The sequence below is a fragment of the Nylanderia fulva genome, unplaced genomic scaffold (genome assembly GCF_048542155.1).
Source record: "Nylanderia fulva isolate GAGA-0341 unplaced genomic scaffold, ASM4854215v1 Scaffold223, whole genome shotgun sequence".
In the NCBI taxonomy this organism is placed as follows: Eukaryota; Metazoa; Arthropoda; class Insecta; order Hymenoptera; family Formicidae; genus Nylanderia; species Nylanderia fulva.
This window is the reverse complement of record NW_028190288.1, coordinates 20694-46464: the sequence shown is the minus strand read 5'-3', so window position 1 is coordinate 46464 and position 25771 is coordinate 20694. Positions and strand designations below refer to the sequence as shown.

Here is a 25771-nt window from a genome sequence, read left to right as displayed (position 1 = left end):
TGCCGACGAGTAATATCACGATTAATAAAAAAAAGTACAAGCTAATAAGCGCTATATTTCACGAAGGTGAAAGAAATGAATCGTGGTCACTTTGAGAGCTGACACAAAATCGGAATGGTATTACTCTAATGATATGGAAGTATTCAAGAAAAAATGGCCCAAAAGAGCACAAGGGGCATACATATTGTTCTTAAAACAGATTAAATAATGGCGCTGTATAAAGGCTGCCGTAAACGCTACATTAAAACATCAACTGTTCTAGCGCTGTATAAAAGTTGCCGTAAGCGCCAAAATAAAATATCGGCTGCTCTGGCGCTTTATAAAAGCTGCTGTAAGCGCTGCATTAAAACGAGTGCATTAAGTTTCTAATTTGACCTAGGCCTCATGACATTTCAAAAAGTATCATCAAGAAAAAAATTATCAGACAGAAATATGTATGTCGTGTTAAAATCGGAGAGACGAAGAAAATATATGGTTGCGTTCTCACGAGAATGGGCGATGGAGGGGCCCATTCTTTATTTTCAATATTCATACAAGAATATAAATTCATTCTGGTGCAATTGAAATAAATGTGCAATGTATCGTTAAAAGCAATTATACAAACATTTACATATATGATTAAATAAAATATATATGTATACTATAATATAATTATATATTTTATATATGTACATATATACCATATATTTCAATTATTTTGAACTGTATTGCATAAATTGTTACTTATACAAAGTTATGTGAATAAGAATCGAAAATACATATATTTGTAATACTTGAATTACTAGAAAAGCTGCTCTATATATCTGTACTTTAAAAAGTAAGTGATATCCTAAAAAATCATAAAAATGAAAAGGTCAGGCCATGTTCAAAAGAAGGTACTCAAAAATTTAAACGATCTAATAATAAATTATCACGAAAAGTAACTGATATGTTATTCAAGGTGCCAGTTCAAAGTGAACATACGTAAAGTGTATATTATCTAAATTTAGTAATAATATATTACCATGAAAAGTAACTGTGATATTTTATTCAAGGTGCAAGTTCACATTGAATATACATACATATAAGTAAAACTGATTACAATTTGATTCTATGTTATTCTTAGTGCACAAAATATAATAGTCGTTTATAGAGATTTGATTTGAAATTCATACTAGCCCGTACAATGAAAAATAATTGCTCGTAATTCCAGAGTACCAATTTGTTAATGACTCAGAAAAATAACATGGCGGCCCTGCTCTCAAAAACTTTCGATGGGTAGAATAATAATTGAAATAAGAGTTGTGAAAATTGTATAAATTAAAAACCTCCAATCTTTCTTTAGTAAAATTTCGAATTTAATGAACGGAAATTTCTCATGTCTTATATGCATAATAATTTAATGGATTATTAAAATATATATTTTTTAAATAATATACCTTTATAGAATGAATAAATCTTTAAATAAATCCTTAAATATAATAAGTTATATAATATAAAGGAATACGAAGGATAATATCGTGAAAAATGCAAGATTTGAAATCCATGTATTATATTTTTATGCAGAAAAAAATGCTCTTTGTTTTCAAGAATTAATGTCATCGTATCGTTGCTAAAATCTTCATAGACATTATTTTAACAGAAGAATTTTAATAAAATAATATCTTTGCCATATAACAAATTTTTTAATTATTTTGTTTTATTTTATTTTATTAATTATTATTTTTTATTTTATATTTTCGAGTTTGTCAATTAATTTTTTTACATTATATTTTTATTGGTAAGAGCAGTCGCCCGGAAAGTGAAAGACGCGCGTTCGATTCCTGCTTCAGCGACCTTTTCGGACCTATATTTTTCTCGCCTATTATTCTCCAAGTGCAAGTGTTATGCGAGTTCGAGATTAATTTATATATGGAACTTAGTAATTTTAAACCAAGAGATATAGTTCCGAGGAATTAATTTTTCGCGTTTGGGCTCTATTGGCCGATTTAAAAATTCATGTGTTATTATTATTAATAATATTGAGAGCCGATATATATTTCTTATTTATTTCTATACTTATTTGAAAGAATTAATAATGAGTTTCTTCAATTATATTATATTAAAATAAATATAATAATATTGTTTTTTTGTGTAAATTATAAATGTATTATTTTTAAATTAAAGTATTATTAATTTTTATGTTAATTTGTCATCAGTTGTAATTACCAAAAAATATATTTTTTTATATGAGATCAAAATTTCTTTGTTTTTTGTTATTATATATATTAAAAGAATTAGCAAACAAAATTCTAATTTAACTGAGTTAATTTTTTGTTCATAAAACTTTTATAATTTTGTAAGCAACTAACTTTAACTTAACTTAGTTTAAAAAAATCATTAACTTACTCAACCCTGGTATTTTCTAATAAATCTGTTATTACCTAAAATATGATAATTCTATTTCGGACGGTTACGTGTTTTTTATAGCGAAAGGGAGGACCTTAATCACTTTCTCTTATTGGTATTATATACAACGGGACACGGTTGAAACGCGCAGGTTTTGCTCACTTTCGAAACTATCTATGTTATTTTTCGGTTAATTCTTCAATCAAGAGAAGCATGTTTCTGAAAAGCGGCACAATGCAGTTTCGCAGTAATAAAACATTTTATTCGCACGCTATAAACTATCTGGAAAATTATTCTCTTCTATATGCTGCAATAATGTACAAAATATCATGGATAATAATTTTATTTTATATATATATATATATATAAATATTATAAATTATTGAATATGTTTTTTTAATAGCAGATTCTCTCTGGCTTTAAAGTCGATTTGTCAGCGATAATTCGAAAAAGATCAGTTTCTACAAATTTTTACATTTTTTCATCATATAAGTATCTTTGGAACTAAACGTCAACTGAAAATCTTATTGAATTAAATTTCCGAAATTGATTGAAAAATATAATTTTGTTATTTTTTAACTTTATAAAGTTTAGTTAATAAAAAGCCCTTTTTGAATCTCAACTCGAAAAATATAGATATACTTTTACATTTTTGTTAAACAAAAATTTGCCCAAATTAACCAGAGAATTTTTTCATTAAAAAGAATATTCAGTAATTTGGAAATACCCTGCATAAATAAGAAATTGCAATTACAATTGCTAATTGGAAGGAATATCTTCCGTATTCTCTATTTATGCAAAACAGGGATATTTATATAGAACGAAATTTTAGAAAATATAGTACAATTTATATTGAAAATAAAAATAAAATATTTTTTCGAAGCATTCGTCGAATTACAAAATTATGAAGTATTTTAAATATGTTCGCGAAAAAAAATTCTGCATTATTTTCGTATATCAGAAGCGCGTTTGTATTTAATACAAACACGTGAAATTGAAGAGAAACAGTCCCATTTTAGTGTCGAATTTTCCAAATAACGTGATAATTGCCCAAATGCTCAAACACACATCTTTGACTTACAATTAGATGAAAATAAAAATAGAAATCAAGGATTTTTACCAAGCGATAAAAGGATTTATTTAATTTTTATCGCTTTATTTTTAATTATTATTTTTAATTTATTATTAATTTTACATTTATATTTTTATTTTTCTAAATTTAATAACATTTTTTAATATATTCGCGAGTTTTGGTACGTTTAATGTTAAGATTGAGCAATTAAAAATAGATTCCGATTTATTTGGTTAAAAATATTGGTGGAATATCTCTGTAGCCGGTTTAAAAAGAGCTTTTATAAAAATCCGCGAGTGAGAAGCGCGGCATTGATTTACATATCTGCGTGGCACGTGTATGCTTGTTCATAAAAAGAGGTCTTGGACATGAAAAATGCAGTATATGAAATGATTCGAGATTGAGCACGCGGTTGCAACGAACGATATATTCGCACGTGATTAAATAGCCTTATAAACAAGTTTTAATAAACAGACAAAGATGCTAAGAGTGTCTGCATGTCGGCATACTTGTATATAGCTTTGCATGCTCTTATTTTATAAATAATACTGTAGGAATCACGGATTGTGTCTTATTTCGGATAGAATAATAATGTATTACGAGAAATGGTTTAATATAGGTATATTCAGATAACTTATCCGCAGTTCCACGTACTCTACGGCTTCGCGAAATTCGGTGCTCTTCTCCCGGAACCTCGGGAGAAACGCTTTATATCATCGTCAAGCCCCGCGTGAGCCAATCAGGAAGCGACACATCGAGTGTTCAAATTCGCATATCTAATCCATCGCATGGCAAAACAAGAGTACAAAAACTGTCTCAAGACAAATACGGGCTCGAGACAATAGACCCGCAAGTCACAATAAATTTCGGCCACGACCGATTCGTCAACACGAGAAATAACAATATGTCAAAACAACTTGAAATAAAAACGGACTTAAGACGATAAATTCTCGATTCCTACATTCGGCCATCCTGCGTTAATATCTGTCCTCAGATATTCTCCTCGGAAACCTCGTCATCGGTCGTTATTTCATCTTCTTCATTTATCCAACGCTTCATGTATTCAGCTGCAGTGGATGTCTCATAAGGCCCTTCATGTACGCCCACCTTCTCGACGATGTAGCGGTCATTTCGCAATATCCTTTTAACTCGATACGGGCCCAAATACTTGTGCGCAAACTTTAACCCAGGGTTAGCCTGCGTTCTTTTGATAGCCACCCGGTCGCCCACTACGTAAGGCATAGCCGGCTTCCTTCGCTTGTTGAATCCTCGGCGATTCTCCTGCTGTGTCTGTCGAATAATTTCCTTGGCTTGACTCCTTATTTCATCACGGTTTTCTTCGAATATAGAAATTAGCTCTTTCTCCACCAATTCTCGGATGGAGACGTCGTCTTTCATCTTAATATCTGTCCCGAACAGTAACCTGAAGGGCGTCGTTCCAATGCTCCTATGTTGCGTGGCATTCAAATATTTCTGCACTGTATCTAAATATTTATGCCACTCTTCTGGTCGGGGGGGCAGACAGCTTTGTCAACAGCGGAATTAACGTCCGGTTGACCCGTTCGACTTGCCCGTTGGCTCTGGGCATTCCCGTTGTGGTAAGGACATGTTGTATTCCCTCCGCCTTGCAATATTCCTGAAAATCGTTGGAGGTGAATGCGGACCCGCGGTCCGAAATTAGTCTTCTCGGATTTCCAAAAACATGCGACTGTTTTGTTAAGCACGCCAACACCTCCGCTGTGTTCGCCGTCTTAACAGGATAAAGCCATACGAACTTTGTAAACGCGTCTATTACCGCCAGTATATATCGATACTGTTTCCGCGTCGAAGGGAGCGGTCCCAGGTGATCAAGATGAAACGTGTCCAAAGGAGTCTCTCCCTTCTCGATGGGATGCAACAATCCTTCCTTCTTACCATACTTCCTTTCGGCTAGGATACACAACACGCAATTTCGAACAACTTTTTCGACTTTCGCTTTTAAGTCCGGAATCCAATAATCTTTCGCGACTATACGCTCAGTTTTACCCGCTGGCATATGACCTTTTTCGTGTACGTACCGGATAATTTGCGTGTGCATCGGTCGGGGAATCACCATTCGCTCTTCATCGCTAGTTAATTTATATAAAATTCCTGCTCGCATTACAAAGTTATCAGTCTTTTTCGCCTCCACCAGCTCAATAATTTCTCGCAAACGAACGTCTTCGCATTGAGCTTTCCGAATTCGCGTTATTATATTATCTTCGCACTCATTCCACATACACACAGGCAACGGATTTCGACTTAGCGTCAACATGCGCCATCGCTTTCCCGGGGCGGTGCTCAATCGTATAATTAAATTCTTCCAATTGCAGAGCCCACCTCGCCACGCGCACACATAAATCTTTTTTGCTCATAGTGAGACTAAACGCTTTACAATCTGTCAATATCTTAAAAGGAATGCCTATCAGATACACGCGAAATTTTTTTAAAGCTTTAATGACTGCGAGCTCCTCGAGTTTGTAACTGCTAATAAATCTACGGAAATAACCTGATAATCCTAGAAAACTCTGAACCTGCCTCACGTTCCTCGGCTCAGGAAATCTTGTGACCGCGTCCGTTTTTATCGCCGACGGCCGCACCACACCCTTACACATCCACTCGCCTATCTGTGTTTTTATTATCGGCTTCTCCTGTTCGGAACATCTCCGCGCTCGCTGATACACAGGTTCATCGTCCTTAAGAATTAATCGCATTTTTACATCTATATCGCGTATTTTATTCGGCGTATAATTTGGTATCATATTTTCTAATGTATCTCTATTTTTATCGTCATGGTGCGCAATGTCAAATTTATTCGCTTCATACTCATAGTCGATCTGTAACACTTCAGGTATCTTTGACAATCCCTGATCCGAATTTGGCCTCAAAACTAATATTTCATTCTTTATTAAAATCTCTACAGTTCTTAGAAAATCGGCTCCAATAATTAAATCATATCGCATGAGCTCATCGGAAACTACCCATATTTTCATTGAATACACGTTATCATCTATACGAACGTCGGCCTCGAACTCGCCTAACGTCTCATTACCGTTCGATCCTATACCACGGAAATAGATTTTATTCTCTTTTAACGGAACGTTCAATCGACTATAGCAATCCGCACGCATTAAGCACATATCGCTACCGGTATCTATCATCGCTCGGATATCGCAATCAACGATGCGCACGTCTTTATAATATTTTCTATCGCGGAACTCGCTCACCGCACAACTATCTTTAGTGCTCGTTTTTCCAGTGCACTTCGCCGCTACGTGCCCGCGCTCGCCGCACCGAAAACACTTCACTCCACTTTCTTTTGTCGGGCAATTCGCACTGATGTGATTTTGTCCGCCGCAATTATAACATCGTCGTGGTTTCTGCGCCTCGCCGTCGCCTCTCCGCTGCCTCGCTCCTCCCTGAGATCTCGCGTCACCGCCAGGTTGTCCCATCGGGGTTGCCGTACCATCTTTTTGACCCTTCGGCCGAAAGGTCACCCTCTCAAATGCCCGCAACAAGGATGCCGTCGTCTCAAATCCCTGGATCCGCGCTTGGTTTTGCAAATTTATATCCGCTATTCCGTCGATGACGTAATCAACGAGATCGCCTTCTTCGACTGGCACCTTATTCGCCAGAATTATTTTATCGTGGAGGTACGCGCTGAAAGCCTCGTCTTTCCTCCAGATTCGTCCCTCAAATTCTTTTCTGCGTGCTACTTTATTCGGGCGGTGGTCGAACATGTCCTTCATTTCTGCCAAAAGATCGTCTGCCGACATCTCGATGTGCTCCGGTTTTGAACGAAACCATTCGGCCGCTTTTCCTTTGAGGCGTGAGCCTATTAGTATTTTAATCATATTATCTCGCAACCCATAGGTAGTCGCGAGGAGACGCACCTGCTTCTCCCAGACGCTCCAGGAGTCGGTGGCCCCGTCAAAATGTGCTAACAATTCAGCAATCGCTGTTATGCCGACTCGCACCGTCGCTCCCATCGTCTCCGTCCATCTCTCACCTTCTCGGCCACGCTCGGTCTCTCGCTCTCTCTCTCCTGCCCGAAGATGATCAGCCTCTCGCCGCGCCAACGCGAGCTCTCGCCCTAGGAGTTCTCTCTCTCTCCTGAGCATGTCCAGCTCCCGCCGGGTCATCTCCGTCTCGCTCACACCGGATGCTGCGGATGCCACGGATGCATCTTGTTCTTCGCTGTGCAACATATTATTCTGCACATTGTTTTCTCGCTCGCCGAGCCAATCACCCACAGGATCCGCTTCCAATAATCGGCTAATTAATTCGTTTTTTGCTCCGGTCGTACTTAGCCCCAAGGTCCTCAGCTTCTCCTTAAGCACCAGGACCGTTAAACCAGAGGAACTCTTCGTAGGACTCATTACGTCTCGTCGACTTACTCAAAGTCAAACTTGTCCTTCGCTCCAATGCACTCAGCACTCTCAGGCAACGCTATCGCACTCGGTATTACTGCAGCTTGTTACTGTCTCTCACAGTTCCATCCCGGCTGAGCCCCCAAAATTATGTAGGAATCACGGATTGTGTCTTATTTCGGATAGAATAATAATGTATTACGAGAAATGGTTTAATATAGGTATATTCAGATAACTTATCCGCAGTTCCACGTACTCTACGGCTTCGCGAAATTCGGTGCTCTTCTCCCGGAACCTCGGGAGAAACGCTTTATATCATCGTCAAGCCCCGCGTGAGCCAATCAGGAAGCGACACATCGAGTGTTCAAATTCGCATATCTAATCCATCGCATGGCAAAACAAGAGTACATAAACTGTCTCAAGACAAATACGGGCTCGAGACAATAGACCCGCAAGTCACAATAAATTTCGGCCACGACCGATTCGTCAACACGAGAAATAACAATATGTCAAAACAACTTGAAATAAAAACGGACTTAAGACGATAAATTCTCGATTCCTACAATACACAGACAAGGAGCTACTTATTTCGAGATGAAACAACTAACTTTCATTTTAATATATCTATAAAAACAGTTAATCTCGGCTCGAATTATTGTGTTACAATAAAAATAAAATCTCAACGGCAATCGGAGCCTGTGCGGACGACATGCACAAAATTAATAAATTAAAATGAGATCTCAAATCAAACTCATTTATTAAATTCTAAACGTTTCGACCCACTTCGGGTCTTCTTCAGTAGCTGCAAAATACAAAGAAACAAAAATAAAAGATAATCGGTACAAACAGAAAATTATAAAACTCATATACATACAATCCGCAAATAAATTAAATATCATTCTCCTCCCTATTCAAACCGTCCGGCCGTCGGAGCGTCTCCCTAACGGTGACCATCGTCAGGAAGGAAGCAGAGCAGTGACTCCCTTACCAACACTAATCAACATAGTATAGATTAAACGTAGAAAAATCCACAAAAATTAAAAATTAAAAACCGGGAAGTACACTCACCCCGACAGTAAAAACAGAGAGAAGACGATGCTACACGTGACACATCACTCTAACGACTGTGCGGTATTCTACCTCGACACAGTCGATACATATATACGCAAAAAACAAATATAAAAATATAAAAATAAAATATGAAAATAAAAATAAAAACAACTAAAACTTATCGGCACTCATGTCAAAGGTCTAATAAAAAAACCCGGCTATGTATAATCACAAAGCTAGATTTTGGTAAATTTTTCTATTAACAGATCAAAATTCTCGTTTAATTTATCAGTGTCGCTATGTAAATTTAAACTATTCCTCTGCCGTTTTATGCGGATCATTTCGGATATCAAACGTTTACCTAAAAAAGGCTCCTTGTCTAAGACTTTTACATCCTCCCAATTAAATTCATGGTTCAATAATCTATGTTCCGATATGACTGATAATTGTGACGCGTTTCTTTTTATGTTGTTGCGATGTTCTTTCATCCTAGTTTTCAACAATCTACCCGTCTGCCCTACGTACGACGCATCACAATCCATACAATCAATTTTATAAACTACATTGTTATGGAGTTCCCTTGGTAACTTATCCTTGTGTACTTTAATGAATTTACGGAGACTGTTAATTGCTGTATAGGATGGAATGACATCCAAATCACGTGTAATGTCCTCAATTCTCTTCGATACATTATTAATATACGGAATATTAAAGTACGAAACTTTTTTCTGCGTAAGGATCTTGTCATTGCATATATTTGCTCTATTGTTATGCAACTTATTATTGTAGCGGAAGAACAACTTTTTTAACCGCGCTTGTAATGTTTGAAATATCAAATTGAGAGGATAATTATTAGACAAAAGAACTCCAATCATAGACTCAAAGTTACCTTTATGGAATTTCGGATGAGATAGCCAAAAAACTCTATCAATGAGGCTGATAATGGTGCCTTTTTTATGACAGAGAGGATGCTGCGATTCAAAATTTAAATATCTGCCTGAATACGTCGGCTTATGAAACAAATCAAACTCAATGCTCCCATTATTTATAATAATGGTGACGTCTAAAAAATTCAATCGGTTGTCAACCCCCTCCTCCATGGTGAACTGCAATCTAGGATGGAAAGAATTGAAAGTGTTTAAAACAATTTTAAGCATGGAGGGTGGGGCCGCCAACGCGATATCGTCAACATATCTAAAATAAAATGGAAATGACATTGGAATCGCAGCAATCGCTCTACTCTCCAAATCTTGCAACGTGATATCCGCAATGATCGGTGAGAGGGGGGAACCCATAGGCGTGCCAAAAGTCTGTTGATAACATACATTATTAAACATAAAATAAGTCGAATTCATAATAAAACGAATTGCCAATAAAAATTCATCTCGTGGAATAATACACTCTTTTTCAATATACCCCCATCTGTTAATTAAACTATCAATAGCCATATCCAATGGTACATTGGTGAACAATGATGCAACATCTAGTGAAACTAGCTTCACATCACTATCCACACATAAACCATTTAATTTGTTCACTAATTGGAAACTATCAGAAATAGCCGAATCAGGTTTCGGAATTGCCTTATATATTATCTTATGTAAAAATTTTGCCAAGTAATAAAGAGGTGTATTCCTAGATGACACGATGACACGTAAAGGGCAATTCGGTTTATGCACCTTCGGCAGACCATACGCTCTCGGTAGAACCCCGTCCGTGCAGTTCAGGGATTTATATGTTGTTGAAGAAATGTAATTCTTCATTTTCCATCTCATTAAAATTCCGTGTAATTGATTAATTAGGTTCCTAGTCGGATCTTTTTTAACAACAGTATAAGTATCCCGGTCAGCCAGCAAATCACACATTTTGTCCATGTACATATCTCTGTTCATCGCAACCGTGATGTTACCTTTATCCGCCTTCATAAATAAAATATCGGGATTGTCTTGGATGAATTTACCCGTCAATTTGTAAGCCTTACAAAAACTATTTTTTGTGTGAGCTTTTTCAGACATGGAAATATGGAATTTATTTATTATGGGAAAGGCTCTATTTCTGACTGCAGATCGTTTTTCCACAGGGAGTTTAAAAATATTTTGTTCTACATTCTTCAACAACTCTATGGTGGTTTTATCTTTGTCAAATACTGGCAGACAGAAGAATTAAAATATCTATTTATTTTTATTATTTTTATACTTATATATATATTTTTCGCGCTATGAATATTATTAATGACGTAGCTGATTAATTTTTAATCTAAAAGTGAAAGGATCTTGGCGAATTGAGCGTTAAAGTCCGAATTTAAAATTTAAAGAATTTATATTACAAAAGTAATATGTAAAATTACAATATACATATAAATAATGAAACATTCTATATATTTTCATTATTTATCTTGTAACTTTACATTTATTATTTATGTAATTATACGTGTTTTTATATAATATATTGCATATCCTTTTACGAGAAACGATGATAATTTTGAGAAGCTTCGTGCATCTTAAATATCATCTCCCTCTCTTTTACATGGTTCCTTTTTTATTTTTATCATCAAAAATCAATTATCATTTATGTAATTTTACATAATTTTGTGTAACATATTACATATTTTTTACAGTATACGCACGCTCGATGTATTCAATTGTGTAATGTTTATGAATCTTGTGTTTTCCTTGCAAAACTACATTATTCGCTTGACCAACGAAAATACTCTAATTATTGCATGAATAATTTTTCGTAACAATTATTCAATATTTTAAACTCTCAAGAATTTTCTATCATTAATATTAGGAATTTTTCAATATATGTTATATGCGATTTCCAACATTTTATATAATAAATTTCGTGAATATTACTACAATTTAATGTCCATTACGACAAAAATATTGCAATTTACAATGAAAGCCTTATTCGGCACAAATTTTCTCCGCAAATGTAACAATTTATTATTTTACGATTGTGTGGACAAATAATACGTATTTATTGTTGGTGTTTTCGATTGCGATATAACTTGTATCGAATTCTCAGATAAGAAAAGTCAGCAGCATGAAAGATGTAAAAGTTGCATCCATAAGTGATTTGTTTTTAATATAATAGCCACACTTTTTTTGATTTACAGAGAATTTCGACGGATCAGATCATCCATTGAACTAGAGGGAGCATTTTGGGTCTTTTTAATGATCGGCATTTAACTCGTCATGTAACTCATGGCTAATGATTTCACAAACATATATAATCATACTAAAAATGTTTTTTTTTGCAAGTAAAAAAATTAAAAAAAAATTACTTTTGAAATATATAAACAATAAAATTATATATTATTCTTAACCCTTTTAGACTGCCAGCATTTTTTCATTAAAATTGAGGTTTTTTTTCCTCAAAATTTATCTATATAAGTAACATACACATTGTACACAATTTCGAAGATTTGTACCAAGCCACAAAAGTGACTTTGCCAACAGTTTAAGGGTTAATTAATACAATTAAGAATTAATAATACTATTAAATGTAATCAACAAGCGCGCGCAATATCATATAAGATAGGCGCGTAATTGAGCAAATGCTGGCAACGATAGAAAGATTAAACAGAGGAAGAGGCGAGGTAGATGAAGGAGAACGAAGGAGGAAATGTCGAAGAAAAGGTGGTGAAGAAAGAAGAGGAGGAAGAGATGGATATGGGACGAAAGAGGAGCAAAGACTAAAAAAAAAAAGAGAGAATAGGAATAGGAAAAGGTTAGGAAAGGGGGGTAGAGGCAAAGGTGGTCGAGGAGAAAAGGATTCAGTAGGAAAGGATAGGATATTGGCAGAGGGACAGGGGAGAAGGGACCCAGTTATATTGTAAGGTCGCAAAATGGCCAGGTGAGGAAGAAGAGGAGCAGAATTGTATTTAAGGGAAAGGTGAGAGGGGAAGGGGAGAAGGGAGGAGAGGAGTTATGATTTTCTGTTATTGTATCATATTGTATATATTGTACATTACAATGTAACAATATGTATGATAATGTTTGATATCAATGATATGTGATAATGTAAATAGGAAAAGAGAGAAGGAGGTTGTAAGGGGTTTGGCGGTCCTCTAAAAACGCCCCGGCAAGCCTTAATTAAGGGGAGTCCGGAATAAACCTGAACTATATGTAAATAATATATTTAATATATTTATAATATATTATAATATAATTAATATATTCTTGCATAATACATTTTTATATTATAATATAATTTATTTATTTAATATATATTTAATATATTATAAATGTTTTATATTTTTGTATCAAGTTTTACATATAAATAAATATTTTTTTAGAAATTAAGTCATCGATCTCTTATTTATTACGTTGCATATATTTAATACAAGACGACAAATAAGATAATTAAATTAGATTAATTTTTTCAAGTTTTTAAATATATTCATTATAATTTCTATTAGGTCAATGAGGGGAATTGCAAAATAAGAACACGCTTATATTGTAATATGCTAAGATATAGTGTGACAATAAAGACAATTAAATTCAAACAATTTTTTCACGTTTTTTATATGAATTTAATTATATTTTCTATGAAGTCTCATCAATTGTGATACAAAAAATATTTTTGTGGTATAAAAAATAACATTGTTGGTATTTTCGATTGCGATATAACTTGTATCGAATTCTCAGATAAGAAAATAATCTCTATATTTATCCGTGACAAAGGCAATTCTGCAAAAGTGATCCTGACACAAAGAGTAAACTTTGTCAGCAGCATGAAAGATGTGAAAGTTGCATCCATAAGTGTATGATTTGTTTTTAACAATAGCCACACTTTTTTTGATTTACAGAGAATTTTGACGAACCAGATTCATCCATTTAACTAGAGGGGGGCATTTTGGGTCTATCTAATGATCGCGGCATTTAACTCATTGCTAATGATTCCACAAACATATATAATCATACTAAAAATGTTATTTTTGCAAGTTAAAAAATTTAAAAAAAAATTGCTTTTGAAATATATAAACAATAAAATTATATATTATTCTTAACCCTTTTAGACTGTCAGCATTTTTTCATTAAAATTGAGGTTTTTTTTCCTCAAAATTTATCTATATAAGTAACATACACATTGTACACAATTTCGAAGATTTGCATCGAGTTACAAAAGTGACTTTCCCAGCAGTCTAAGGGTTAATACAATTAAGAATTAATAATACTATTATATGTAATTAATATATTTAATATATTATAAGTGTTTTATATTTTTGTATCAATTTTTACATATAAATAAATATTTTTTAGAAATTAAGTCATCGATCTCTTATTTATTACGTTGCATATACCTAATACAAGACGACAAATAAGAAAATTAAATTAGAATAATTTTTTCAAGTTTTTAAATATATTCATTATAATTTCTATTAGGTCACTGAAGGGAATTGCAAAATAAGAACGCGCTTATATTGTAATATGCTAAAATATAATAGTGACAATAAAGACAATTAAATTCAAACAATTTTTTCACGTTTATTATATGAATTTAATTATATTTTCTATGAAGTCCCATCAATTGTAATACAAAAAATATTTTATATTGTAAGCAGAATTTCGGCGACGCAGGATGCACGATCACCCGATACCTCTTTTTGAGTTTCTTATTTTATATTATTTTATATATAATTTATATCTCGTAATTTGATTTTACTCTGAAAAAAATGTATTGAATTCGAATAAGTATTTATTTCGCAATACTGCCAAATAAATCATTTATTTGAAACTAATAATATTGATTTGACGCGAAAAAATATTTATTGGTAATAAATTTATTAGGCAGTATTGAAATAAAAATATTTATTAGTTTAATAATTTTTTTTTCAGTGTACAATATTTGAAGAGTTAGAAAATCTCGTAATTACATCTATATGTCAAACATGTTATGTCAAATTCAGAAGAGCAATATAAAAATCAGATTTCAAAGCACACAAGAATAAAGACACATCTTTGACGGTGAAACTTTTTTCCCATCTATGATTTTTCCCTCGGCAGGGAAGCAAATTGCTTGAATATATATTAGTTTCCCTCTGCGTGAATTCTTTGGCATGTTTGCCGACACACTTCGTGGTCCTGTAAAAACGACTTAATTAAGAAAAGGATAGATCACAAGATGCGAAAACCGATCCATCTTGTCCACACTGATTTACCTCTTTTTTCGTTTTCTTTTTAGGGATTAAAAAACAGTATTGTATTATGTCGAACAAAATAAAAATAGAAATATTTTTTTCTTAAGAAGATGTTAACAGTGCGTATTTTCTGTCTAAAATCGATCTTTTTTTCTCTAATTTATTCTTTTCTCGAATTCGTTTCTTTCTTCTTTTTGCAATCTTTTTACAATATACGGTACATATATACAGGGTCGATCTACAGTTTTGTGGCCCTTAAGCTATATGATCTTAAAGAGGCCTCATGTTTTTTACAAGCATCTCCCTTCTTCCTCTTTGCAGTTGTAAAGAAAAACAGGACGCGCGTTGCGAATAATAATATGCAAATATATTTTTTTATATATTTTTATATCTATTTATACAACTATTCTTGCGAAGGAATTAACGTATCATTTTCATAGTTACAAAATAAACAACTTTCGATATTTTAACTAAAATAGTAAAACTATAATTTCTTTTTGGCTGACCGCGAAACTATTGTAATAATTTTTTTATGATATAAGCATAAAAACCATAATTGATAAAAAATAGAAAAATATTCCATGACAAAATACATTTTTATTATTTTAATATCAATTTTATATTAACAAAAAATATATTAAAAATGTTTTAATGTTTTATATTTTGTCGAGGAGGCTCCTTATAATGTGTGTAGTTTATGCGTAAATCCGGCACTGCATATATAGCTATACACACATGGGTTTTTCTATTTTTTCATGATATTATAAAACTGTCTTACTTATATTCAGGGTTGGGTAATAAGTTAATTAGTTAAAAGCTAAGAAAAGTTAATAACTTAGCTTAGTTAACCTTAAATGTATTAATTTTTAATTTCAATTTATTTTTGACCTCAAACTTATTAACTTTGTTTCTCAGTTATAAACGTATATTATTTTTGAAATTAAGTATTATTAATTTCTATGTTTATTTGTCATCAATTGTAATTACCAGAAAATATATTTCTATGTAAGAATTAAAATTTCTTTATTATAAATTTTAAAAGAATTACCAACAAAATTCTAATTTAGTATATATAATTTTTTTAAAAATAAACTTTTGATTTAATTTCAGATTATTTAATTTTAATTCGAACTGAGTTAATTTATTGTTCATAAAACTTTTAATTTAACTAAATTAATTTTATAAGCAACTAACTTTAACTTAACTTAGGTATAAAAAAATCATTAATTAACCAATCCTAGTTTGAAGGAATAAAATTAAAAAAAAATAGAGGACAGCTTTCGATGTTGGGATAGAGGCAAAAGCAAAGTGAATCATGAGATGTGATGAAAATAAACCTCGCATGCTCGACTTTCATTCTTTTCTAGATATCTTTTTGCACGGTGTTGTTTAAATTAATTATTTACATTTAAATTGAATATAACTCTTTTGTAGTTCGCCTTTATGTAAATTGTAATTGGTAATTAATATTTATATATTGCTGCACACAAGGCAACATAATCCTTGACAATAATGGATCCTATCAATATTAATCAGAATAATAAAATAAAGAATATAAAAGTGTAGAGGAAGAGAGAAAGGGAGTTTTTACTTTGAAAAAAGTCTCGGACAATTTTCTGGAATTAATTTTATTTGTAACTTCCAGAAAATTTAATCGGATGCACAAGTTAAAAAAATTAATTTCGCTTGCGCTAAGATTAAATAAATATTTATTTATTAGCACCTTTCGCGAGTAATCGTTGCATCGATTTAACATACGCATATTAAGTAATGAATTATCATCTTTATGAGAAACACGTGTGTTATGAGAGAGAGAGAGAGAGAGAGAGATTCATGATTTGTGAGTTTGGATTACATTGAGAATCTGTATATTAATCGTATCAATGGAAGTATATTTTTGTCGAAATACACTTTCTCTCTCCGACTTTTTTTTAAACTTCCAATAATTCAATTTTTTTTTAAATTATTATATCTATTCAATTATTAAAATTGCGAGGATCGAAAAATGATGTTGAAGCGGAAAAGTTTGGGGAAGTTTATTTTCAAGTTTTATTCTACCATCGCGAAACAAAATTATCTATATAACTTTAGTTTTTACATTGAAAAAAAATTATTACTAGTTACAAATAAATTTAAATAAATATTTAATAACTTTATTTTATAAATCAAAAATAAAAATTAATTAAATCAAAATATTCTGTTTTGTGATTAAAATAAATTGGAGTAAATTTTTTTTTCAGTGTAAAAACCCAATTTGTGAAAAATTTAATATTGCCCGATTCTGAAGTTATGCAAAAATTGATATCTTCCAACGGCTGCAAATCATCCACGCGATCACAATCTGAGAATCACTTGTATTCTTATTACATAACACTTCACTTTTTCAATCACCGTAGGATACTTAATTTTAAATTAGCGTATAGTGTTTATCATGTGATAAAATATCTGGGGAGCAAAACCGCTCCTGGTCTCCCGGAGAAAGAGACTTTTTGCATTTGGGAAATTCAGAAACGAATCAAATGTACGTATTACGTAACATTATTTATGAAAAAAACGAAAAATAGAAGAGAGAGAGAAAAGCGTAATTTTATTATGGACGCTCTGGGACTTCTCCCTTCAAGCGCCCGAACAAAAAGAATATATAGAAAATTAACAAATTACAAGGTAATAGCAGGGCGCATAGAATTTAACATATGTGAATGCGCATGTACATAAAGTGTGTTTAAAGCATAGATAAAGTATAATAGCGTGTGTATATGCAATTGTAATAATTACAACAATGTTACACCTAATCGTAGAGTTTGAGACTACAGCGTGCCAGAGAGTCAGCCAACGGCATTAGTACAATTCAACCTAACAAACTCGACCAAGCAAATACGCATAGAGTCTCCCCCTAAAGATCTCGATACTAGAAGAGTCCTGTATATTGACAGGAAAGCTATTCCACAGTTTGGCAGACACAAAGCCAAACGATCTCCTATAGAGTTCTGTACGACAACGAGGCAGCGAGAGTGCACTGTCAGTGGTCCTAGTGACACGAGAAGTTATTTGCGATCTGAAGGCAAACCTCTCGTAGAGTCGAGAGAGAGAGAGAGAGAGAGAGAGAGCCGTGTATTATACGGCTTTAATCAGGAAACCGATCGGAATTGTTTTTTTCCTTCCTTCAAGAAAATATATTTTACTGACTTGATTTGTATAAATAAATTCCATTTTACTCAACACAAATTTAATTCTTATTTTTATATTTTTTTAATATTTTTATTTTTAAATTTCATATTTTTTTATATTTTATATTTTTTTAAATATTTTTATTTCTATATTTCATTTTTTTTTTAATATTTTTATTTTTATATTTCATATTTCTTAAATATTTTTATTTTTATGTTTAATATTTTTTTAAATATATTTATTTTTATATTTAATATTATTTAATTTTGCAATAAATTTTGTAATATATTACGTATATTCTCCATTGTAAAGTACAATTTGTTTCTATTTATTGTCGGACGATACTTTGTTAATTTATTTTTTGAAAAATGTAGAGGTTTTGAAAAAAATTGTTGACAATCATCCATTATTACTCAGCATCGTTAGGAAAATTTGTTTCAGTTTTTAATGAATTTTTCAAGTGTTCTTAACAGAAAATTTTTCTCTTTGAATTTAGCCTGAAAATCCTGGAACAAGATTGGAAGAATTTTATGAGTTTCTCTGATTGATATTTACTACAAAAATATTAATATTTTATTGTGATAGATATATTAATATTTTTTATGTAGTAAATATTAATCAGAAAAACTCGTGAAATTCTCTCTCGATTACCATAATTTTCAGGATAAATTTTAAGAGAAAATTCTCTCTGTGCACTAAAAAAAATTTATTGAATTTGAATATTTATTTAAATATATATACTGTCAAATCAATTATTTATTTGACACTAATAATATTAATTTGATATAAATTTAATCAATATAATCATATGAAAATTTGCAATTGTATTACGTTGAATATATTATTTTTTAAATCACAATCTACACTTCATTCCTTTCGACCAATAGAGCCAAACGATTAAGAAAGAAAGAAAATTTGGAAAATTTGGAAACTAAGGAATTTGAATTCTATGGTTGGGATCTCAGAAATTCTCCTTGTTCCTTCTCTTAAAGAAATCCTATGGTTGGGATCTCAGAAATACCCCTTGTTCCTTTTCTTAACATCCTCTGTAAAGAAATAGGCGAGAAAAATATTGGTCCGACTTTCGAGAAAGAGAAGGAACAAGGGGTATTTCTGAGATCCCAACCATAGGATTTCTTTAAGAGAAGGAACCAGGAGAATTTCTGAGATCCCAACCATAGAATTCAAATTCTTTAGTTTCCAAATTTTCCAAATTTTCTTTCTTTCTTAATCGTTTGACTCTATTGGTCGAGAGGAATGAAGTGTAGATTGTGGTTTAAAAATTAAAGAACTGACTTAAAAATATTTTTATTATATTATTTTTTTTATATAAATCACAATTATATATTTAGTTAAATGCAGAGATCGTTTTAATATAAAAATGCTTATTCAAATAAATTCGATACGTGGAACGTTTCAAGGAAATCATTTTGCTACATCCACACATTTTATACCGATCAGTTCTTATGCAATAATGATCAGGAAGAATTTTTATCTTGCTTTTGATCCTTGACATCGCGTAATGTCTTTTTGTAATAAAATATTATGATACTTAATAACGAACAATTATATTAGTGAACAATTACAGTTTTTTTAGTAATTCTGAAAACTATAAATTTTAGATTGCATCATAAATGGAATACGAGGTGTGTTCAAAAGGTATCGCGAATTTTGAATTTCCGCGGGTTACGTATATTCGATTTTCGATTTTTTTGTGGCGTTATGTTGGTACTCATGTTTCTCATTTATGCCGACAAGTACGGCCATTTTGAATGTTCAGTTAATTTTTGACAGCTGCTTTGCTTGCACGTGTTTTGGCTCGTCTTCGATTTTTGCCTATTCCAAAAAATGGATCAAAGAATCTGTATCAAATTTTGTGTGAAAAACAAAATTAAGTGCGCGGACGCATTCCGAATGTTGACTGTGGCATATGGTGAAGCTACCTTGGACCGAAGCAACGTTTATCGGTGGTACAAAATGTTTTCCGAGGGCCGAGAAGATGTGAACGACGATGAGCGTGCCGGACGCCCGAGCACGTCAACAACAGACGAAAACATTGATGAAGTGAAGAAAATAGTATTGGTCAATCGTCGAATCACCGTTAGAGAAGTTGCTGAGGACTTAAACATATCGATTGGCTCGTGCCATTCGATTTTTATCAATGATTTGGGCATGACACGGGTCGCCGCGAAATTCGTACCAAAATTGCTCAATTTTTGGCCAAAAACAACACACTAATAATGCCGCAGCCACCGTATTCCCCAGATCTGGCCCCCTGTGACTTTTTCTTGTTCCCGAAACTGAAGAGGCCCATGAAAGGACGACGCTACGCTACGATTGAGGAGATAAAGACGGCATCGAAGGAGGAGCTGAACAAGATCACAAAAAATGATTTTTTGAAGTGCTTTGAGGATTGGAAAAAACGTTGGCACAAGTGTATAATATCTGGTGGGGATTACTTTGAAGGGGACAAAATAGATATTCATGAATAAATAAATAATTTTTGAAAAAACAAAATTCGCGATACTTTTTGAACACACCTCGTATTTGCATTTTATTTTAATATATCATTTAAAAACCAGGAGCATTTACATAAATTTGTATAAAAACGTATTACAAATTTTTATCTCTTCTTTTAATTTAGCTTTAATCAATTTTGTGCTGAACGATGTAAAGAGATAAAAATATTAATAAAAAATTATTTACAAAATTGCAATGAAAAGGGTGTAAATAAAAAAACAAATATTTTGTTGACAACTTTGTTAAGAAATCAACAAAGTGAGAGACAATAAATTGAAATTTTTTCGAAAGTATATAATAAATATAAATAATTTAATAAATCTAATAAAATTTAAATTAAATTAAATTTAATAAAATTTAAATTTAATAAATTAAATAATTTAAAGAGAAATGAAAAAACGCTTCTCTTTCTCTCTGGTAACACATTTTCGTGCATTATCATAATTTCCTATTCGCGACTTCTCGCTCGGGGTTCATGGACTTTTGGAATTTTTTTTTCCCCTCGTTCGTTGGAAAGATGTGTACCGGGCGAAGTAAACAAGCCGATCAGCGACGTCGCGGGTCTAAATATAAAATCGTAACGAATCAATATATGTTGAAGCGTGCCTTCCCGTGCGAGATATATCGGATAAGTATCGGAACGGATATCTGGAGCAGGGCTTGCTGGAGCACACGTGCGTTGCTCAACACGTCTCGGATGATCTTCGATTAATCGAACGTGTCCCCCTGAAGGGAGATTATCGAGCGAGAGAAAGTGCAACAACTTTGCTCTTATCTTCGCGACTCGCATTTTCATACATCAGTTCTCATATGGCAACGTGTTAAAAGGAGCGTCGCGTTTTTCACATGACAGGAACGTACTGTCAGTGGAGTAACGCAGAGTAATAATGCAAGTAATCAGGGAAATGCGGGAAACCGAGCATTGTTAGGGAATTTGATAAATCTGGAATTGTCAGGGAAATGTCAGAACATTTTATTACTTATCTGGATTTTTTTATTAAAAATTAATACATTAATTTGATTGAAAATGGTTTATTTAAAAGTTTTGTTGTGATATTAGATATACCATTAAATATATTCAAATATATATATTATAATTTGTTAAAATATATTAAAAATAAAATTTGATATAAATAAAAAAGATGATTAATCATTAAATTGATTTATCATATATTATAGATATATGCAACTTATATATTTGGGAAAAATAATACTAAAAAGTCAGGGAAAAAATCAATTTCTGGTTTTGGAAAATCTGGAAAAATCAGGAAACTTTTTCATCGAGTCTGCTGGACATCTTGAAAAGGGCTAATAAAAACCAGATAAACTTGTCTTTATTTTTCACTAATTATTTTGAATATTTCAGACTTTTCTGTGAACTATCTTTATCATCTTTCTGAATCTTAACTCCCTGATTTCATATGTTTAATTTTATTAAATCCAATGGAATAACAGAACAAAAGTACACTAAACAAAAAATTTATTGAATTTGAATAAGTATTTATTTTAACACTGCCAAATAAATCATTTATTTTATTTGATATAAGAAAATTTTTTTCAAAACAAATAAATATTTATTTCAAACAAACGATTTATTTGGCAGTATTAAAATAAATATTTATTAATTCAATAATTTTTGTTCAGTGGACAATATTTGAAGAATTAGAAAATTTCGTAATTATAATACATTTATATAGGTTATTTCAAATTCAGAAGAAGCAAAATTTTTCGCTCGGCAAGGAAGCAAATTGCTTGAATATATATTACTTTTCTTCTCTGCTGGAATTCCTGACATGTTTGCTGACACCCTTCGATAATCCTGTCAAAATGACAGTTAAGAAAAGATTTCTTAATTGTCGACAGGGTTGACAGGATTATCGAAGCATGTCGGCAAACATCCCAGGAGTTTCCGCAGAGAAGGAAGTTAATAGAATATATTCAAAAAATTTGCTTCCCTGCCGAGCGAAAATTTATAGGTGGGCAAAAAGATTTACTGTAAAAAATTGCACCGCCAAAGTGACCATTACAGGAGTTCCTGGTATTTGTCGGTTCGTTTGAAGATCACAAAAGTCAGAATTTAATCCTAGATGTAGACGTGGCGAAGGAAACCCAAAAATTTCCCTCACATTTCCAACTGTGCTATTTTGCACACAACCATATGTATTGTATATTGTAAAGAGAATAGAGGAACGAATTCAGAGAGAAAGTACGAGAAAGTGCAATAAAAAAAGGTCATCAATTTTAGATAAATGCGCACTCATCTTTTTAGGCAAAAAAATTCGAAGGAAAAACATTTTCATCTTTGACTTTGTTCGACATAGTACAATATTATTCTTCAGTCCCTAAAAAAAAAGATAAATCAAGTGTGGACAAGATGGATCCATCTATATCTAGGATTAAATTCTGACTTTTGTGATCTTTAAACAAACCGACAAATAATAACTGTTTTTCTCGAAAAATTGAATAGTTTTCGACATAATGGCAAAAAACTAAAATTTACCTTCTTTTACTCCCCATGAATTTAAAGGTATTTTTCAGGATTTCATTAGAACATCGATATAAAAGTCTCCACAAAAATTCAGCTTAATTATAATTTTTTTGCAGTTTTGTCCTTTTCAAATCTAATTTTACTGGACTATATATAATTTCCGGAAAAAAGAGAATCCGAGTAAAAATTTTCCCGCGTGTAATAGTCCGCGGATTCCATCTGCATATACTACCGAAACATTATATATCTCATTCGCATTCTTTGCGGTTTTATTGATTCTATCAAGGTATTGATACATACGTAGGATGCACATTTAATCGGGACTGAATGAGCTTCGTTATTCATTCTGGTCCGATTGTTCGACGCAACGCGGCGTGTGCACATTTTCTTTCAGACTTAATTCGCTCTATATCTTTAAAACGATTAATTCCACAAAAAAAGTATAATAACCTTTTTTGTAGAGAATTTTATAAGCTACAATTTTGATAATAACTATTTTTCTCGAAAAATTCATACTTTTCGAGATAATGGCAAAAAATTAAATTCCATCTCACCCCTATTAATTGAGAGAGATCCTCGCTGCAGCTTCTCTCTCTCTCTCTCTCTCTCTCTCTCTCCCCTCTCTTTCTTTCTTGCCGCATGTGACTGCCTTACACGTTCCGCCGTCCAGTGGAATGTATACATATATACATCGAGACAGTACGGTACCAAGTAACGGTTGTGCCACGGTATACTTACCATATGGTTCGTGCCACCATGGAGTGCCCCGTTTTTGCAATCATCGCGAAGGGCACGGGCGAATTCCCCAGCGGCACTAACAGCCTGTTTTATGCGATTAATGGTACGGATTGTTTTGTTATGACATTCTCGAAATCGCTGGCCGAGTTAAGCGCGCGATTACGATTGCAATTGCAACTCGCCGTATTTTTTCATCTTATTGTCGGATATTAATTTTCGCGCAATTAAATTTATATTTATAAACGTAACAGCTGTGGGAGAAATCGACTTTCTCAGAAGACTGTATTGTAGAACAATTTATTGTGTCTGATTTAATATATCTGAATTAATTATTTGTATTATATGTTTGTATTGTGACTTTTAATATGTATATCTTTTTTTAAATATATTTTTTTCCAATCAAATCGATATTGCAGCGTTGACGTTTGGGAATTTATTGAAAAAGGGAGCTCGAGTTCCATTGCTTTTTTTTCAACCGCGTTTTTATACGATTATGTAATCGCGGAATACCTTTAACCCTTAAACATTAATGAGGGGGGCTTATAATGTCCGACCCCCTGATAAAAAATTTTTAAATTACTTGCATTTAAAAATTTTTTATGATATAAATAAAATATGCTATTTTTAGATGTGATAAAAGTGTAGAGCAAAATGGTGCGAGCCTTAAGCAGAAATAATCGAATTTTTATTCGAAAAACATTAGTCATTAGTTATAATCAAGGTTCATTTTCGAGGCTTATATGGACACATTAAAATTTCCAAGCGTAATTATTCACTTCTAATGTCCGGAGTCAAGTATTATCTCTTGGGCGCTTTGAGCATACAATATTATCGAAGGTTTTTCAAAGATGATTTAAGAGAAAATTTCGAGGATATTAAGAACAAATTCTTAACGAGACGACTCGTTAGGCTGCTCATTACGCTTGTTACGAGGGGAGAGAGTTTCGAAGCCATTAAGAATAACTATACCTTGAGATACATAGAGCGTTTGAATTAATTTCTACAACGGTGTAGAATCGGCAAGCTGCAAGTGCATCCTTCTGGATGTGGCACGCAAATTATCCAGGATATCGGAGATTCCCAGCGGAACCTCTCGCGTGAGATCGCGTTAACCTTCGGCGATGATTTTCTAGCGCTAGATTCAGCCAGATCTCTCGGTTTCCTTCTCTGCCATCTCGTCTCGATTGAAATTCGCTTAAAAATTCAAAAAGAGATTTATACAAAAATAAGGAGATAGCGATGGAAGAGAAGAAGATGCACAAAAAGTGAAAGTGACGATGCCGCTTATTATCTCTTGACAGAATAAGCGACCGTATTTCCTTGTCACGAGAGACCTATTTTTTTGTGCTGCCTTTGAATGAGTCAACGAAGTAAGAATAAGACAGGGGAATAGCCTTATTAGTCATCCTTTCCTAATATATACACGTATATATAGTGCGATATCTCTTAAATCTTCAATACATAGCTGGAACGTTATCGCATTCCGTTGTTTTTAATAAGATAAAGTAGTTAGGCAACGAAAAAGAAAACGACGCGTCAGATATTTCATTTGATTGCCAATAAAATTCTTCAATAATTTGTGCAATCACACAATGATTTTTAGGATAAATTCTACGAGAAAATTCTCTCTGTATGTATAATATTAAAAAATAATAAACATATATAACAAATGTACATAGAAATGTATTTTATATTATATATCAGAGAGAGAGTTGTTAGACAGAAATCATTAATCGATGTAGGCGTCCTACTTCATCATTTCCGAGACTATTCATCAATCTTGAGTCGATTCTACTTTAATAAAAATTTTTATTAGGTAAAACGAAATCTCACTT

The 25771-nt window shown here is 32.5% G+C and overlaps 1 long non-coding RNA gene across 1 annotated transcript; it reads right to left on the bottom strand.

Moving 5' to 3' along the window:
* Positions 1-8567: 8567 nt before the first annotated feature.
* On the bottom strand, positions 8568-9194 carry LOC146723169 (uncharacterized). The gene is made up of 2 exons (XR_014924710.1): positions 8896-9194; positions 8568-8820 (listed from the first exon to the last, which is right to left on the bottom strand). It is a non-coding gene; the product is annotated as an uncharacterized LOC146723169 (long non-coding RNA).
* Positions 9195-25771: the final 16577 nt, after the last annotated feature.